This window comes from Dendrobates tinctorius, unplaced genomic scaffold (assembly GCF_039654945.1).
Source record: "Dendrobates tinctorius isolate UK_male_01 unplaced genomic scaffold, ASM3965494v1 ptg000245l, whole genome shotgun sequence".
Classification (NCBI taxonomy): Eukaryota; Metazoa; Chordata; class Amphibia; order Anura; family Dendrobatidae; genus Dendrobates; species Dendrobates tinctorius.
In genome coordinates, this window is record NW_027361912.1 from 6,832,744 (window position 1) to 6,852,360 (window position 19,617).

Genomic DNA, 19,617 nt, shown 5'->3' on the forward strand with positions numbered 1-19,617 from the left:
AGAGGAGCGGAGCCGTGTGTGTATGGGGTGAATGGAGCCGTTTGTGTACGGAGCAGAGCCAAGTGTGTACGGGGTGTACAGAGCAAAGCCGTGTGTGTACGGGGTGTACAGAGCAGAGCCGTGTGTGTGCGGTGTGTACGGAGTGGATCCGTGTGTGCAAGGTGTACGGATTTGAGCCGTATGTGTACGGGGTGTGCGGAGCAGAGCCGTGTGTGTACAGAGCGGAGCCAGGTGTGTACAAGGTGTACGGAGCGGAGCCGCATGTGTACGGAGCAGAGCCGTGTATGTATAGGGGGTGTGGAGCAGAGCCGTGTGTGTATAGGGGGTATCAGGTGCAGTAATAGGGTCACATATGGCAGCAGAAACTCACTATTGGGGTATCAGGTGCAGTAATAGGGACACATACGGCAGAAGTGGCTCAGCACTGGGGTATACGGTGCAGAAATAAGGACACATACGGCAGCAGAGGCTCAGTATTGGGGTATCAGGTGCAGTAATAGGGACACATACATCATCAGCGGCTCAGTATTGGGGTATCAGGTGCAGTGATAGGGACACATACATCAGCAGCGGCTCAGCATTGGGGTATCAGGTGCAGTAATAGGGACACATATGGCAGCAGAGGCTCAGTATTGGGGTATCAGGTGGATTAATAGGGACACATACATCAGCAGCGGCTCAGTATTGGGGTATCAGGTGCAGTAATAGGGACACATATGGCAGCAGAGGCTCAGTATTGGGGTATCAGGTGGATTAATAGGGACACATACATCAGCAGCGGCTCAGTATTGGGGTATCAGGTGTAGTAATAGGGACACATACGGCAGCAGCTCGGCATTGGGGTATCAGGTGCAGTAATAGGGACACATACGGCAGCAGCGGCTCAGCATTGGGGTATCAAGTGCAGTAATAAGGACACATATGACAACTGCGGCTCAGTATTGGGGTATCAGTATCAGGTGCAGTAATAGGGACACATACGGCAGCAGCGGCTCAGCATTGGGGTATCAGGTGCAGTAATATGGACACATATGGCAGCAGCGGCTCAATATTGGGGTATCAGGTGCAGTAATAGGGACATATACGGCAGCAGTGGCTCAGCATTGGGGTATCAGGTGCAGTAATAGGGACACATATGGCAGCAGAGGCTCAGTATTGGGGTATCAGGTGGATTAATAGGGACACATACATCAGCAGCGGCTCAGTATTGGGGTATCAGGTGTAGTAATAGGGACACATACGGCAGCAGCTCGGCATTGGGGTATCAGGTGCAGTAATAGGGACACATACGGCAGCAGCGGCTCAGCATTGGGGTATCAAGTGCAGTAATAAGGACACATATGACAACTGCGGCTCAGTATTGGGGTATCAGTATCAGGTGCAGTAATAGGGACACATACGGCAGCAGCGGCTCAGCATTGGGGTATCAGGTGCAGTAATATGGACACATATGGCAGCAGCGGCTCAATATTGGGGTATCAGGTGCAGTAATAGGGACATATACGGCAGCAGTGGCTCAGCATTGGGGTATCAGGTGCAGTAATAGGGACACATACGGCAGCAGCTCAGTATTGGGGTATCAGGTGCAGTAATAGGAACACATACGGCAGCAGGGGTTCAGTATTGGGGTATCAAGTGCAGTAATAAGGACACATACGGCAGCAGCGGCTCAGCACTGGGGTATCAGGTGTAGTAATAAGGACACATACGGCAGAGGCTCAGTATTGGGGTATCAGGTGTAGTAATAGGGACACATACGGCAGCAGCGGCTCAGTATTGCGGTATCAGGTGCAGTAATAGGGACACATACAGCAGCAGCGGCTCAGTATTGGGGTATCAGGTGCAGTAATAGGGACACATACGGCAGCAGCGGCTCAATATTGGGGTATCAGGTGCAGTAATAGGGACACAAATGGCAGCAGAGGCTCAGCATTGGGGTATCAGGTGCAGTAATAGGGACACATACGGCAGCAGCGGCTCAGCATTGGGGTATCAGGTGCAGTAATAGGGACACGTATGGAAGCAGCGGCTCAGTATTGGGGTATCAGGTGCAGTAATAGGGACACATGGCAGCAGCGGCTCAGCATTGGGGTATCAGGTGCATTAATAGGGACATACGGCAGCAGCGGCTCAGTATTGGGGTATCAGGTGCAGTAATAGGGACACATACGGCAGCAGTGGCTAAGCATTGGGGTATCAGCAGGATGATGGGTTTGTGCTGGTTGGGGATACATGGTGATGGGGCTGGAATATGAGAAGTGAAACGTGTCGTTGTTGTATTCTCTGTAGCCGAGTCCTGGCTGGAGGAGTTGTCATGTTGGTCTGGGCCAGATGGAAAATACGTGAAAAGTGACCCATTCCATCACGAACGTCAGTGGTAAGACACCAACTATACCTGTGCAGTAATCACATATGTTTTGTAGGACTGGTATTTACCACTGACCATATTGCGGTAATATCCATGTTGGTCTTTATATAGGGATTATTTTCAGTAACAGCGCAGTCATCTCCTACATCCACTATTAGGGGGCGTCACCAAGTTGTAATCAAAGTTACCTAGTTAGGGGCCCACTCAGAAGTTTCGGCCCCCCCTGAACCGAAACCCTAGCTACGCCTCTGGTCTTCAGTGATGAGAAATTGCTACATTACTGAAATAGGAAATGATAGTTGGTGATTTTAACCCCTTCACCCTCCGAGCCTGTTTTCACCTTCATGACCAGAACAAATTCTGACCAGTGGGAATTTTATGTGGTAATAACTCTGTAACACTTCAGTGTATCCCGGTGATTCTGACATTGATTTTTCATGACATATTGTACTTCATAATAGTCGTAAAATTTGTTTGATATGACTTGTGTTAATTTGTGAAAATTTTGAAAATTTGGTGAAAATTTAGCAATTTTTAAAACTTTTAATTATTTTGCTCTTGAATCAGTCATGTCACACAAAATAGTTAATAAATAACATTTCCCACATGTCTACTTTATATATGCTTCATTTTTTATATATAATTTTTTACTTAGGAAGTTATAAGGGTTAAATGTTGACCTGCGATTTCTCATTTTTACAACACAAATTACAAAACTATTTTTTTTTTTTTAGAGACCACATCACATTTGAAGTGAGTTTGATGGGCTTATATGACAGAAAATACCCAAAAGTGACACCATTCTAAAAACTGCACCTCTCAAACTCTTGAAAACCACATTCAAGAAATTTATTAACCAGGAATTAATGCAGTGTGGATGGAAAATATGAACATTTTTCTTTTTTTTTCCACAAAAAATTTAATTTAGTACCATATTTTTTATTTTCACGAGGGTAACTGGAGAAAATGGACATCAAAATTGGTTGTGCAATTTCTCCTGAGTATGTCGATACCCCATATGTGGGGGAAAACTACTGTTTAGATGCATTGCAGGGCTCGGAAGAAAAGGAGAACCGTTTGACTTTTTTGAGCGTAAAAATGGCTAGAATTGAGAGTGGACACCATATCACATTTGGAGAATCCCTGATGTGCTTAAACAGTGAAAACCACCCAAAACTGCCTCACTGAAGTTTAGAATGTTGAGCATGAAAATAAAGAGTAAAATTCTTTCACACAAAAATGGTCTTTTAGCCCCAAATTTTGCATTTTTGCAAGTGTGACAGGAAAAAAATGCACTATGCAATTTCTCCTGAGTATGCAGATACCCCATATGTGGAGCAAACTACTGTTTGAGTGCACATCAGGGCTCAGAAGGGAAGGAGCGCCATTTGACATTTTGAACGCAAAATTTGGTGTAATCATTAGCGGACGCCATGTCGCAGGTGGAAAGCCGATGATGTTCCTGAACAGTGGAACCCCCCCCCCAAATAACTTCATTTTGGAAACTAGACCCCTCAAGGAATGTATCTAGATGTGTGGTGAACACCTTGAACCCCAAAATGCTTCACAAAAGTTTATGCATAAAAATGAATCACTGCACACTCTTGGTGAATGCTTTGAGAAAGGTTTATTACATACAGTGGGGCAAAAAAGGACACCAGAAACAAAATTGTAGCCCTGCACCAGGCTGGGAAGACTGAATCTGCAATAGCCAACCAGCTTGGAGTGAAGAAATCAACTGTGGGAGCAATAATTAGAAAATGGAAGACATACAAGACCACTGATAATCTCCCTCGATCTGGTGCTCCATGCAAAATCCCACCCCGTGGGGTCAGAATGATCACAAGAACGGTGAGCAAAAATCCCAGAACCACGCGGGGGGACCTAGTGAATGAACTGCAGAGAGCTGGGTCCAATGTAACAAGGCCTACCATAAGTAACACACTACGCCACCATGGACTCAGATCCTGCAGTGCCAGACGTGTCCCACTGCTTAAGCCTGTACATGTCCGGGCCCGTCTGAAGTTTGCTAGAGAGCATTTGGATGATCCAGAGGAGTTTTGGGAGAATGTCCTATGGTCTGATGAAACCAAACTGGAACTGTTTGGTAGAAACACAACTTGTCGTGTTTGGAGGAAAAAGAATACTGAGTTGCATCCATCAAACACCATACCTACTGTAAAGCATGGTGGTGGAAACATCATGCTTTGGGGCTGTTTCTCTGCAAAGGGGCCAGGACGACTGATCCGGGTACATGAAAGAATGAATGGGGCCATGTATCGTGAGATTTTGAGTGCAAACCTCCTTCCATCAGCAAGGGCATTGAAGATGAAATGTGGCTGGGTCTTTCAACATGACAATGATCCAAAGCACACTGCCAGGGCAACGAAGGAGTGGCTTCGTAAGAAGCATTTCAAGGTCCTGGAGTGGCCTAGCCAGTCTCCAGATCTCAACCCTATAGAAAACCTTTGGAGGGAGTTGAAAGTCCGTGTTGCCAAGCGAAAAGCCAAAAACATCACTGCTCTAGAGGAGATCTGCATGGAGGAATGGGCCAACATACCAACAACAGTGTGTGGCAACCTTGTGAAGACTTGCAGAAAACGTTTGACCTCTGTCATTGCCAACAAAGGATATATCACAAAGTATTGAGATGAAATTTTGTTTCTGACCAAATACTTATTTTCCACCATAATATGCAAATAAAATGAAAAAAAAAACAGACAATGTGATTTTCTGGATTTTTTTTCTCAGTTTGTCTCCCATAGTTGAGGTCTACCTATGATGTAAATTACAGACGCCTCTCATCTTTTTAAGTGGTGGAACTTGCACTATTGCTGACTGACTAAATACTTTTTTGCCCCACTGTAGCTTCTGGATGCAGCGATATCACAATTTGTGAATGTGGAATCGGTGCAGGAAGAAATAATATTTGTAAAGTGACAAGTACATTTAAAGGGAATCTGTCACCTCATTTTTGGCCTATGAGATGCGGCCACCGCCATCATGGGCTTGCCTACAGCATTCTGTAGTGCTGTAGATAAGCCCCCAATGTAACCTGAAAGATAAGAAAAAGAAGTTAGATTATACTCACCGGGGGGGTGCGGTCGGGTGCGGTGGGTGTCGCGGTCCGGTCTGGCACCTCCCATCTTCTAGCGATGATGTCCTCCTTCTTACTTCTCCCACGGCTCCTGCGCAGGCGTACTGATCTGCCCTTTTGAGGGCAGAGCAGAGTACTGCAGTGCGCAGGCGCCGGGAAAGGTCAGAGACGTCCTGCGCCTGCAGTACTTTACTCTGCTCTCAACAGCGCAGAGTAAGTATGCCTGCGCAGAAGCCGCAGCAGAAGTAAGAAGGAGGACGTCATTGCTAGAAGATGGGAGGCGCCGGACCGCGACACCCATCGCACTCGCCCCCCGGTGAGTATAATCTAACTTCTTTTTCTTATCTTTCAGGTTACATTGGGGGCTTATCTACAGCATTACAGAATGCTGTAGATAAGCCCCTAATGGCGGTGGCCGCATCTCATAAGCCAAAAATGAGGAGACAGATTCCCTTTAACATTTCGACCCTCACATTGTCTTATTCATACAGTCGCTGTAAAAGGAAAAGCAAAGTGTAAGAAACAAATTCCATAGTATACAATTAAATAAACCAGGATAAGAAATAAAAATTAAATTAAAATAAAGGGATAACACAAAATAATAAGAATAAAGGATAAGAATAAAGGAATACTACAAATTGCAGGTTACAAAACATTAAAGACATTTTTTATTTATCAGGGTATGGTAGAAAAGAGGCAAAAGCACATTCGAAAAAGCCATTGAACATATAGATTGGGTAACTGCAACAATCCTTCAACGAAAAGGGGCCAACAAGAATGCCATCAACTACAGTGGGTACAGAAAGTATTCAGACCCCTTAAATTATTTTCAGTCTCTGTTTCATTGCAGCCTTTTGGTAAATTCAAAAAGTTCATCTTTTTCTCATTAATGTACACTCTGCACCCCATCTTAACTGATTAAAAAAAGCAGAAATGTAGAAATATTAGTAGTAGACACAAACTTTCGGTAGATGACTGAGGAAAGTTGTAGTCATTCCTGGGTTATACAGATATCTTAACTAAGATAAAAAAAAGATATTCCTTCTGAATTTCCCATATATACTGTATGTGCACTGCTCTATCTCTCTCAGACCAAAAACAATGTCACATGACCACTGCAGCCAATCAGTGGTTACTGATCAACTGCAGCTTTCAAAGTTCCATCATAGCAGAGAAATGGCATCGGTCCGGGGAGTAAGTATTCTTTTTTTTTAATTATATGCAGCACTCTGTGGCCATTCATAAAGGGAGTGTAGTAATGGACAACCCCTTTAATTTACTTATACCTGATGATGCATGCACCCTGGACCATTCTTAGTCTACAGCACTGACGATACAAAGGTAATTAACCAACAGATTCTTGTAAAGATGCAAGAAAACCTGCTCCCTCTAACCCCACCCCGATGTGCGTTTCGCTACGATGCTTCCTCAGGGAGCATGTAAACAGTAGTATAGAATTTGAATGGAGTGGCAGGAAACATGGTCAAACCAATGCCCTACTCAAATCCTTCTGTCCAAGGCGTTGCCTCCAGAGGGGAAAAGGACAAAAGTCAAAGTCCTTGGCAGGTGACGGAGCAGTAATACTCAAACCAAACTCTCAATTATCAGTTCTTCAGTACACAGGGGTTAATTTATGTAGTCCGTAATGGGTGGGGTCTCATAGATGTTTGCTAATGTCTATAGTCACTGCTTTGTAACTTTTATCTAAACACTGGGCTATGGCAGCTGGCGGATGAGAAGACCTAACAAGAGAGCTGATAGCAATGCTGCAGCCATATGTACGATTATACATCAGAGCCGATAAGAGACAATGAGGACGCTCGGTTCCTGCAGTAGGGAAGGGGTTAATAATACAGCAGGGATGAAATCATCGTGATCCTTCATTTCTCTGGTTTATGATGAAGGAGCGGCAGGAAGGTTACAAGGATCTGAGAGGCTGTGACTAACGCCTGAGGTGTGCAGTATCCCCGGTACTGATAGTCATGTGTCCAGGATGTAGGATGGAGTCACCCACCGGGGTCGGTGACAATGCCGCCGTTCAGGGGAGTGCAGTGAAGCAGGAGCAGATCTACAGTCACCTCCATTGTTCTATTCCTATCATGGCCCCCGTCCAAATTTTACTTCAATCATTTAAAACATAATTATAATTAACCCTATCAGGACCGGGTAATGTTTTCTTTTTTTTTTTTTTTGCACTTTCGTTTATTCTTCCCATTCTTTCGAGATCGATAACTTTATTATTTCCCCTATCGACACAGACATACGGACGGCTTGTTTTCTCAGGACAAATTACAGTTCTTCATTTTTGCAATGACAGAGCTGTGGGAGGATTCTTTTTTTGTGCGTGTTGAGATTTTATTGATACCATTTTGGGGTCGATACGAAGTTTTGATCACTTTTTAGTACAGTTGTTTTAGGAAAAATGTGGTGACCAAAAAAGCAGCTTTTTTTTCTTTTTGCTGGTTGAAGTACGATCTAAATAATTTAATTTTTTGATAGATTGGACATTTACAAATACGACAAAATGCTTTTAATTATTTTTAGGCTGGGTTCACATGTAGCGGAACTCTCATGGAAATTACCGTGAGAATTCCGGAATTCCATTCCGCGGGAAAATCGCATTTTAAATTCCCGCGATTTTCCCGCGGAAAAACTAGCATTTTGCAAGCGTAATTAGCTTGCAGAATTGCTAGCGTTTTCCAAGCGATCTGGAGCATCGCTTGGAGAACTGATTGACAGGTTGGTCACACTCGTCAAACATAGTGTTTGACGAGTGTAACCAACTTTTTACTATTGAGGCTGCCTATGCGGCCTCAATAGTAAAAGATAGAATGTAAATAATAATAAAAAAAATATATTGTTATTCTCACCTTCCAACGTCCTGCGCAGCCTTCCCGCCTCTCTCCACACTCCCGGTCCCAGTAATCCTTTGTGACAATTACCGCGATGACGTCCGTTCTCGCGGGATCGCGACGTCTCGCGGTCATTCGCGATGATGTCGTGCGAATGACCGTGAGACTTCACGATCCCGCGTGAACGGACGTCATCGCTCGCAAAGGATTACTGGGACCGGGAGCGTGGAGAGAGGCGGGAAGGCTGCGCGGGACGTCGGAAGGTGAGAATAACAATATTTTTTATTTTAAATTCTATTTTTTACAGGGATATGGTACCCAAAGCCCGGAGGACAGTCTCCTCTCCTCCGGACCATGGGTACCATCCGCAATTGTTCTGCTTACTTTTCGCATGGTGTGCGCAGCCACATGCGGAAAGTAAGCAGAACAATGCATTCCTATGGGTGCGGGATCGCCGTGATTCCGTGAAATTTAATGAGCATGCTGCGTTTTTGACCGCAAAGCAGTTCCGCCGTGGTAAAAACCGCAGCATTAGCACAGCATTGCGGAATCCCATATGAATGCATGGGATGCTTATTTTTCGCATTTTCGCGGCAAAATCGCGTGGTTAAAACCGCCGCGGAAACGCAAAAAAAAGCTACGTGTGAACTCAGCCTATTATTTTTTTCTTCTTTTTTTATATTTTTTAGTTTAATATATTTTTTTTAAACTACACTATGGGATTGGATCGCTCATCATATATTCTGGAATATTACAGTAATGGAGTAGATAGTATGTGATGGTTTCAAATACGTACAACTATATAAGAAAATCGCCCCGATGTTGATCCAGAAAAGTAGGACGAGTGTCATGCGAGTGCAAAGCGATTTGCATCTGTATGCCATGCGTCTATGTAATTTAAAGCTAGTTTATGAACCTAATTAAGCAATCTTACATTGCCTTGCGAAAGTATTCCCCCCCCTTGGCTTTTTACCTATTTTGTTACATTACAACCTGTGTTTAAATAATTTTGTAATCCGATTTGTGTGACGAATCAGCACTAAATATTCTAAAGTGGTGAAGTGAGAAAAATATAGAAATGAATTACATTTATGGTATCAAAGAACTAAAAATTGTCATGTGCATATGGCGAACTGGCGCAGAATTCGAACAACACGCACCCTGGTTGCCGCGGGTCATCTCCTGCCGCACGAAGGTCAGCGGCGACGCAGCCAGGAGATGACTGGCGAAGCGCTCAATGTGTGGATGGTACCCAGGGTCCGGAGGAGAGGATTAAAAAATAGAATCAAAATAAAAAATAGTGATATACTCACCTTCGGACGGCCCCCCCTACTCTTTCCCTCCTCTCACCTCGCTCCCGGCATCTTCCGGTCCCAGTAATGCTTTGCGCAAAAGACCGCTGATGACGTTGTGCTCTTGCGAGATAACATCATCTCAAGTCCTTTGCGCAAAGCATTACTGGGGCCGGAAGATGCCAGGAGCGTGGAGAGGAGATCGGGGACCGTCGGAAGGTGAGAATAACCTTTTTTTAATTTTTTTTTATTATTTTTTACATTCTATCTTTTATTATTGATGCTGCATAGGCGGCATCAATAGTAAAAAGTTGATCACAATTGTCAAACACTATGCTTGACAAGTGTGACCAACCTGTCAGTCACATTCGAAGCGATGCTTCAAATCGCTTGGAATGCGCTTGAATTCCGCACGCAAAAATCGCGGGAAAAACGCATGACAAATGCATGTTTCCAGCTTGAAAACGCATGCGAATTCGCATGTGTTTTTCCCATGGCGGGAGTTGCGGAAATTTCCGCAGCATTTCTGCAACGTGGGTACTTAGCCTCAGTGTGACACGCAGCAGTGACCAGGCTCCCCGCTGTGAGATCTCCAATCGTGGTGGATCGTCCTGGACCATCTTTTGAACGTTGGTCTCCTGCTAGCCATATTCTAGAATACCCGATTCGTTAGAATCGGGCCACCATCTTGTTCCCTTCATGAGTCACATGCTTAATGACAGGACGTCCCCCTGTAAGCAATTGAAGTGTCTCATGTCGGGCAGTATATGCACTTTACCTTTTCTGAAAAGCGACAGAGACTGAACAAGCATTAACAAGAGACTCCACTAACCAAACACCATGAAGACCAAGGAGATTTTCAAACAAGTCAGGAGCAAAGTTGTTGAGAAGTACAAATTAGGGTTGGGTTGTAAAAATATCCCAATCTCTGATGATCCTCCAGAGCTCCATCAAATCCATTATCATCACATGGAAAGAACATGGTGCCACAACAAACCTACCAAGAGAGGGCCACCCGCATTAATCAGAGAGGTAGCACAGAGACCAAAGGTAACCCTGAAGGATCTGCAGTGTTCCCAAGCAAAAACTGGACTATCTGTCCATATGACCACAATAAGCAGAACACTCAATAGAGGTGGCCTTTGTGGAAGAGTGGGCAGAAAGAAAGCCTTTCCCTACAAAAATTGTAAGGCTCGTTTTGAGTTTGCCAATGGATTTGTGGGAGACTCCCCATATTTATGGTATTTATGGAGGAAGGTGCTGTGGTCAGATGAGACCAAAATTGAACTTCTTGGCCACAAAGGTAAATGCTATATCTGGCACCAAATCCACACAGCTCATCACCCCAAGAAAACCATCCCCACAGTGAAACATGGTGGTGGCAGCATCATCATACTGTGGTGATGTTTTTCGGCAGCAGGGAAAATGGTCCGAGTCGAGGGGAAAATGGATGGTGTGAAATACAGGGATATTCTTGAGCAAAACCTTTTTGAGTTTGTCAGTGATTTGAGACTGGGATGGAGGTTCACCGTTGTGAATTCCCTTGCTCGGACTTCTGAGCCAGAGCTCCCTCTGGTGGTTACTGGAAGTATTGGAGCTGGTCAGGTTGATGGAAGTTTGCCACCTGGCGACTATAATTGGGAATCTGGGATTATTGGCTGGGGGTATATAAGTGAGCAGGCTTCCCTTAGTGGTTGCTGGTGATTTCCTCCTTGTGCATTTGGACTTCTTTTGTTTCCTGCATGATCTGCATCGTTCAGTTAAGTGATTCTTTTGCTAATCCTTTACATCTAATCTGGTTGTGCCTTTTTTTTGCTTTCTGCTTTGTTGCGAGGGTTCAGCGTACACACTGCTGGGTTCCGCTCCATATGTTACAGCTTGTGGCAGTTTGTTCAGTCCCCTGTTATATTAGTATCTTTTGCTTTGCTTCCAGTTCACATCAGAGTGCTGATCTAGTGGGGGTGAGGTTGTGTGGCCTCAGGTTTTTTGTATATCAGATGTGTTGGATTTTTTAGGGTTTTTGCATGATTGCAGACAGTATCTTTTCTGCCCTGTCCTATCTAGACAACTTGGGCCCCACCATTTTCTCAGTCTATTTTCTGCCTATGTTTGTGTCTCATCTGGTCTCACCAACAATATATGTTTGGGGGCTGTCTATTCCTTTGGGGATCTGCTCCGGGGCAGTTTAGATTTCAGCTTTCTGGCTTTAGGCTTAGTTAGTTATTCGGCTGTGCCGAGGCATCTAGGGCATCGTAGGAACGCTTCACGGCTACTGCTAGTTGTGTTGATAGGATCAGGGGTCTGCAATCCGCTTAGTTACCAACCTCTCTGGTTTCCTGGTGGCTTAGCAGGCTCCTGCCATCCTCCTCGGTGACCCATTCATAACAGTTCACCTTTTCTGAAAAGCGACAGACTGAACAAGTATTAACATGAGACTCCACTAACCAAACACCATGAAGACCAAGACCTTCCAACAAGACAACCCAAAGCATACTGCTAAAGCAACACTCAAATGTTTTGGAGTGGCCTAGTCAAAACCCAGACCTTAATCCAACTGCTTATCAGTAGTTAGACTCGAAGATTGCTGTTCACCAGAGAAAACCAACTAACTTGAAGGCGCTGGAGCAGTTTTGCCATGAGAAATGGGCAAAAATCCCAGTGGCAAGATGTGGAAAGCTCATAGAGACTTATCCAAAGCGACTTGCAGCTGTAATTGCTGCAAAAAGTGGCTCTACAAAGTACAGATTTTAAGGGGGTGGATAGTTATGCACACTGAAGTTTTCAGTTATTTTGTCCTATTTGTTGTTTCCTTCACAATAAAAAGAAAACCAAATGTTCACAGTTGTAGGCATATTTTTTACCTGAACTGATGCAAACCCTCAAAACAAAGCAGTGAAATTCTAGGTTGTGAGGTAGCAAAACACGAAAAATGCCATGGGGTGAATACTTTGGCAGCCCACTGTATATAAAGTTATACAAAGATGATAGAAAGATATTAGATCTGTAACAGATAATAGATAGATAGATAAATAGATAGAAGAGATATATTGATAGATAATAGAATAGATAGATATCCTGTAAATATATAATTTCACAAGCCCCTACATATAATAAACTTGCACCTTTCAGTGCCTTTCATGTGGCACTGAAGGGTGTTTATGTTAGGAATGGCGGAACGCACTAAATAAAAATAATAATAAAGTGCGTTCGCCGCTCGGGGTCCACCGTGCAGTAGGTGTTACAACCGCTGCTGAGTAATGGCAGAAAAGCAATATGGCGATATAATGCGCACGGGTTCAACTTCACCCGAAGTGCGCAGAGCAGGCTCTGTTCACACACAGAGGCGCCGCAACAAAAACATACTTAAAGGCTGAGCCTGTTAGAGTCACAGGCCTCAGGTAAATGCACACACGGTATAAGGTCACAGGAGCAGGAACTAAGACAGAGGGGCTGCATCCGTCTAGACCTACCATGTGTGCGGTGTCGTTACTGCGAACGCCAAGAAGGGCTGCAACTGCAGCGGGGTGCAGGACACTGCCGCTGGACGACACAGCTACAAAGCAGGTGCTATGTCGGACGCTAGCGCAGAGGTGCAGTGTGCACAGTGGCCTAAGGCTTGCCACAGACTGGCGCAGACTACTGAACTAATTCCCTAACCACATGCGTAATATCAGAGGGAAGGGGTTTCATAATAAGTCAGTCACCAGAATCATGCATCCGTCACCATTCACACATAACAGTATAGGCTACACTAGCGCATGGCGGAACAGCCATACGCGCTTTTTATAGCAGCCGGGACCTTCCGGAAGCTTCCAGATCTCCGAGATGGACCAATGAGATCTGGAGCAGGACCTGAGCACATGACTCCCGATCTCCAATAGGAAACCGTCTCATGAGCATGCTCAGTAGGAGGACAGAGGGACTTAGCCCCTGGAGAGATTTGCTGCAAGGCAATCTCCTCTGCGGTAGATAAAGAGCAAGAGACCGCAGAATGTAAGGGTCTGGATTCCTGCAAAGCAGACGCAGGAACCTGACTCCTAACATTACCCCCCCTCCTAGGGCCCTCTCCTCTCTGAGCCTTCCCATCCACCACCCTGTGCTCATCAGAGGCATAGGCCTCAGACTCGTCCGAAGGCAAGTCTGATGTCCCGGTAGGTGACACGGAAAACCAGGACACGTGGAAGGTATCAGAGGCGGCAAGATCGCCAGGTTTAAGAAGGGACACGTGGGAGACAACGAGAGCGGCAAAACCGCCCGTAGCATAAGTTGAAGTGGGACGCCGGGGTGTGTCGGCGAACGTCTCCACTCTCTGTTTAAGGAAGCTTACCCGAGCACACGAGGCGCATGCCTGAATATATTTCTTAATGTCCCGAGCCCTGTGCGACCACCAATACGACCCTGCCAAGAGTTTTGTGGTCTGCATGTAGCCACAGTGACCACCCACCCTGGACGCGTGTGCCCACGCAAGGACCTTCGTCCGAAGGCGAGGGGGGACAAAGGTCTTGCCCGGCGGCACAGAGTTTGGCCATTGCGGGGCCCCGTTATCCTGGTGAACATAGTGCTGACAGTGGCAGCCGCAAGTGGAACTTAGTGTCGGACGCGCCTCGAGACTGGCGCAAGACACCTCCATGGGCTCTGGGAGTGAACACTCTGGCTCGGGTGATTCCAGAGGTTCAAAGAGGTTGGGAGCCAGAGTAACATTCTGTGTGGATTGAACACGCTCCAGCCCACGCTCAAAAAAAATGGAGATCAATACGGGTGGCAATGGCAATCAGCTCCTCCAGACTTGCAGGAACCTCTCTGGTAGAAAGAGCATCCTTAATATGCTCAGCTAACCCTCTCCAAAACAAAGGGATGAGGGCTTTGTCAGACCACTTCAGCTCGGAAGCCAGTGTCCGAAAATGAACGGCATACTGACTAACCGAGAGGGATCCCTGAGTCAAAGCCAGTAGCTGTAGAGAGGTGTCATGCGTGACCCGTGGTCCCAGGAAGACCTGCTTAATAGCTGTTAAAAACTGAGCAGCGGTCTGAACCTCTGGGTCACCACGCTCCCATAGTGGCGTAGCCCACTCCAACGCCTTGCCTGACAGAATGGAAACAATAAACCCCACCTTGGCCCGCTCCATAGGGAATCGCGCAGCCAGTAACTCCAGCTGGATAGAGCACTGGCTGACGAAACCCCTACAAGAGGCGCCATCGTCAGAAAATTTATCGGGCAACGGGAGGCGGGTAACTGTCAGCGCGTGGGAGGACGTGGACATATGAGAAACCGCCTCTGCGATCGCCTGTACAGCAGCCTCTGAAGACTTGGTCGCTGCGATAACACTCTCAAGAGTAGCCAACCGGCCCTCTAGCTGGCGAATGCACTGAAGGAGTTGCTGCTGATCTGCCATCACTAGCCAGACCCTGGCGCTAGTATAATGTTAGGAACGGCGGAATGCACTAAATAAAAATAATAATAAAGTGCGTTCGCCGCTCGGGGTCCACCATGCAGTAGGTGTTACAGTCGCTGCTGAGTAATGGGAGATGAGCAATATGGTGATATAATGCGCACGGGGTCAACTTCACCCGAAGTGCGCAGAGCGGGCTCTGTTCACACATAGAGGGGCCGCAACAAAAACGTACAAAAAGGCTGAGCCTGTTAGAGTCACAGGCCTCAGGTAAATGCACACACGGTATAAGGTCACAGGAGCAGGAACTAAGACAGAGGGGCTGCGCCCGTCTAGAACTACCGTGTGTGCGGCGTCGCTACTGCGAAAGCCAAGAAGGGTTGCAACTGCATCGCGGCACAGGACAATGCCGCTGGACGACACAGCTACAAAGCAGGTGCTATGTCGGACGCTAGCGCAGAGGTGCGGTGTGCACAGTGGCCTAAGGCTTGCCACAGACTGGCGCTGACTACTGAACTAATTCCCTAACCACATGCGTAATATCAGAGGGAAGGGGTTTCATAATAAGTCAGTCACCAGAATCATGCATCTGTCACCATTCACACATAGCAGTATAGTCTATACTAGCGCATGGCGGAACGGCCATGCGCGCTTTTTATAGCAGCCGGGACCTTCCGGAAGCTTCCAGAACTCCGAGATGGACCAATGAGATCTGGAGCAGGACCTGAGCACATGACTCCCGATCTCCAATGGGAAACCGTCTCATGAGCATGCTCAGTAGGAGGACAGAGGGACTTAGCCCCTGGAGAGATTTGCTGCAAGGCAATCTCCTCTGCGGTAGATAAAGAGCAAGAGACCGCAGAATGTAAGGGTCTGGATTCCTGCAGAGCAGACGCAGGAACCTGACTCCTAACAGTTTAGCCTGGTTTAACCTATTAAATAAATAATTGAAAAAAGGACGAGAGATTGTTGGTGAAAGTCTGGAAGTCACTTTTCACAGATTAAAAAAACTACCAGAATATTCTTTTGTCCCTGGCCATTTCCCATCTGTGTCTACATTAGAGCAGGACTAGTGTTCTGCTATCCTATTCACTAATCAGGGTGGTTCTTAGGGTAGGGCAGGGATAGGAATGTGATAGCCACACTGGGTAAAAGAATCCATCGAGGGGTGCTAGGGAGCTCATGGTGGTGCAGGGAAAGTATCAGGGGTGCCCTCTTGTATCCTTCCCTAGTGGTAGAGCTTTCTACCCCTTCTGTCTCGCCATGCGCCGTTTTGCTTCAGGTAGAAGCGTGATGCTCAGCTCAGTTAATAAAGAGACAGTTACCCCTCTTTCTCGTCACATGAGAGGGGTTCATTCCACAAAACCTTTAGATTTAGATTTTTAGGTCATAAGGAAAATGCACCTAGGCCCAAGAAAGGGGAACATGGATAAAATCGCGCTACAGGAAGAAGCCAAATTAATTTATAAGTTGAATTCCTGTAGTCCCCTTGGTTTGAATGGGGGATTTAGCCACAGTACCTTCCAATAATGATGTTGGAAAATTAGTTTTACGTATAAGCACTAATTTAATGGAGGACAAAAGTGTCCTGTTAGTAGAAACATATTTTCCATGAAAATCTAACAATATATGTGGTCCAAATGTGATGCTAGTTTTATCTAATAGTATCTATATTCAAGTATGAAAGGACCATTGATCAGGACATTAATATGAACTAAGTAGTTAAATATATATACAGTGTATATATATATATATATATATATATATATATATATATATATATATATATGTATAATATAGAGAGAGAGAGTGAGTGTAATCCCTACTGTCAATCCCTACTCTCACTGTGCTCTTGGGGTACTTTGCGTCAGCCGGCCACTCCTGAGAAGGTTCACCAATCACCATTGTTCCACGTTTTTGCCATTTGTGGATAATGGCTATCACTAAGGTTCTGTTGTGAGTTCATTACTGAGGCCCGAGGAACTCCCTCTTCTGGTAAAGAAAGGTAGTGAGCCTGATTGTCAAACACCTGAGGCTGATGATTGTGACTGGCTGAGTGGAGTTACGGACTGGATATAATGCTGCCGACGCCCTTCTGCCCTGCGGGTGATTTCTCTGTGGGATCCTTGGAGACCAGTCTGAATTCCTGCTCCTCCAAAGCTAAGTTTGCTGCTCGGCCTTTTGTTTTTTTGCTTTGACTTTGTTTTTGCTTTGTTTTTCTGGATTTCTGCCATTCCCTGCTGGGGTGTGCTGAATTCATTTAGCTCTGTCTTCTGAAAATACCTGAGTGCTGATTCAGTTTTTGAAGCCTAGCTGCTTCAGGGCCTTTTTCTTATCAGCTGGTTGGCTTATGTCTTTGATAGGGTTTTGGCAGATTGCAGACAGCAGCCTTCCTGTCCTTTACTATCTAGGTAGTTTTCGGGCCCCGTCTTTGCTCAGTCTATCTTTCTGTCTGTGTTAGTATTTTCATCTTGCTTCACCGTCATTATATGTTGGGGGCTGTCTATTGCTTTGGGGTCTGCTCTGGGGCAGTTTAGATTTCCCCTTTCTCTCTTTAGGCCTATGTATTTCTCCGGCTGTGATCGAGGGGTCTAGGGCATCGTAGGAACCACCCACGGCTACTGCTAGTTGTGTTGATAGGTTCAGGGGTCTGCAATCTGATAGTTGCCAACTTCTCTGGTTTTCTGGACTTAGCTTGTATTTCTGCTTTTGCCTCCTACGGTGACTCATTCATAACAGAATCACCCGCCATACCGCAGATTCTAGGGTACTCAATAGCAGGAAAGAATTGTAAAAAAAAAAAAAAGGAAAAAAAAAAAAAAGTGTGTATATTTTTTCCTCTATATCTCTGAGGCCGTAGGGGGAATTTTTTTTTCTCTCAATGGAGATAAAGCAATTGTCTGATCGTGTGGAGCAGCTCGCTGCAGAAGTGCGGGGAATTTCCACCTACCTTGCTCATTCACATGCTGCTGAACCAAAGATTCCTACACCTGATGTATTTTTTGGGGATTGGTCTAAATTTTTGAATTTCAAAAATAATTGTAAATTATTTTTTGCCTTGAAGCCTAACTCGTCAGGGAGCTCCGCGCAGCAGGTTAAAATTGTCATCTCTTTGCTTCGTGGCGATCCCCGGGATTGGGCGTTTTCTTTGAAACCAGATGATCCTATTCTGACTAATGTGAACACATTCTTTCAAGCTTTGGGGTTGTTGTATGACGAACCTAATGCCATTGATCAGGCTGAAAAGACCCTGCTGGCATTGAGCCAGGGTTGTGATTCTGCAGAATTGTACTGTCAAAAATTCCGAAAGTGGGCAGTACTTACTACCTGGAATGATAATGCCTTGGCTGCTCTCTTTCGGAAGGGGTTGTCAGAAGCCGTAAAAGATACTATGGTGGGATTTTCTGTTCCCTCTGGTCTTGACGATTCTATGTCATTAGCCATTCAGGTTGATCGGCGTTTGCGCGAACGCAAAGCTGCACGAGAAGTGTTGCCACCTGTTGAACAAATGTCTGAACCTATACAATGTGATAGAGTTTTTTCCAGAGAGCAGCGTCAGGAGTTCAGAAGGCGTAATAAGTTGTGTTTTTTTCTGTGGAGATGCCTCGCATATTATTTCTGTCTGTCCCAAACGAGAGGAACGCTTTGCACACACTTTTTCTGTTGGGGGTGTTCAACCTAAGTTTCTTCTGGCTATTACTCTGATCTGCTCCCTGTCCACATTTTCCGCCAAGGCGTTTGTGGATTCGGGAGCAGCCCTAAACCTAATGGACTTGGATTTTGCTAAACGTTGTGGATTTCCGATGACACCTCTGCAGACGCCTATCCCTTTGAGGGGAATTGATGCTACTCCTTTGGCTAAAAATAAACCCCAGTTTTGGACCCAGGTGGTAATGCGGGTCGCCCCAGACCATCAAGAAAATTGCAGATTTCTGGTGTTGCATAATCTGCATGATACTGTTGTTCTGGGGTTTCCCTGGTTACAGATTCATAATCCAGTTTTGGATTGGAAATCTGTGTCTGTGGTGAGTTGGGGTTGTCGGTGTGCCTTTAGTGAGGCTCCGGTGTTTTCCACCTCTCCTCAGTCGCATGATGTTCCTGATTATTTGGCGGACTTTTATGATGTATTTAGTGAGAATGAGTCTGCGTCTCTGCCTCCTCATAGGTGTTATGATTGTGCAATTGAACTGAGCCCGGAGTGTAAATTTCCCAAGGGTCGGCTCTTCAATTTATCTGTACCCGAGCACGAGGCTATGTGATCCTATATTAAGGAGGCATTGGAGAAGGGTCATATTAGACCATCCTCGTCACCCTTGGGTGCCGTTTTTTTTTTCGTAGCCAAAAAGGATGGATCATTAAGACCTTGTATTGATTATCGTGCCCTCAACAAAATTACTGTTAAATATCAGTATCCGTTACCCCTGATTTCTGATCTATTCTCCAGAGTTAAAGGTGCTTGCTGGTTTACCAAGCTTGACCTCAGGGGGGCGTATAATCTTATTCGCATTAAGCATGGGGATGAATGGAAGACGGCGTTTAATACTCCGGAGGGACATTTTGAGTACCTGGTGATGCCTTTTGGGCTCACTAATGCCCCTTCTGTCTTCCAGTGCTTCAT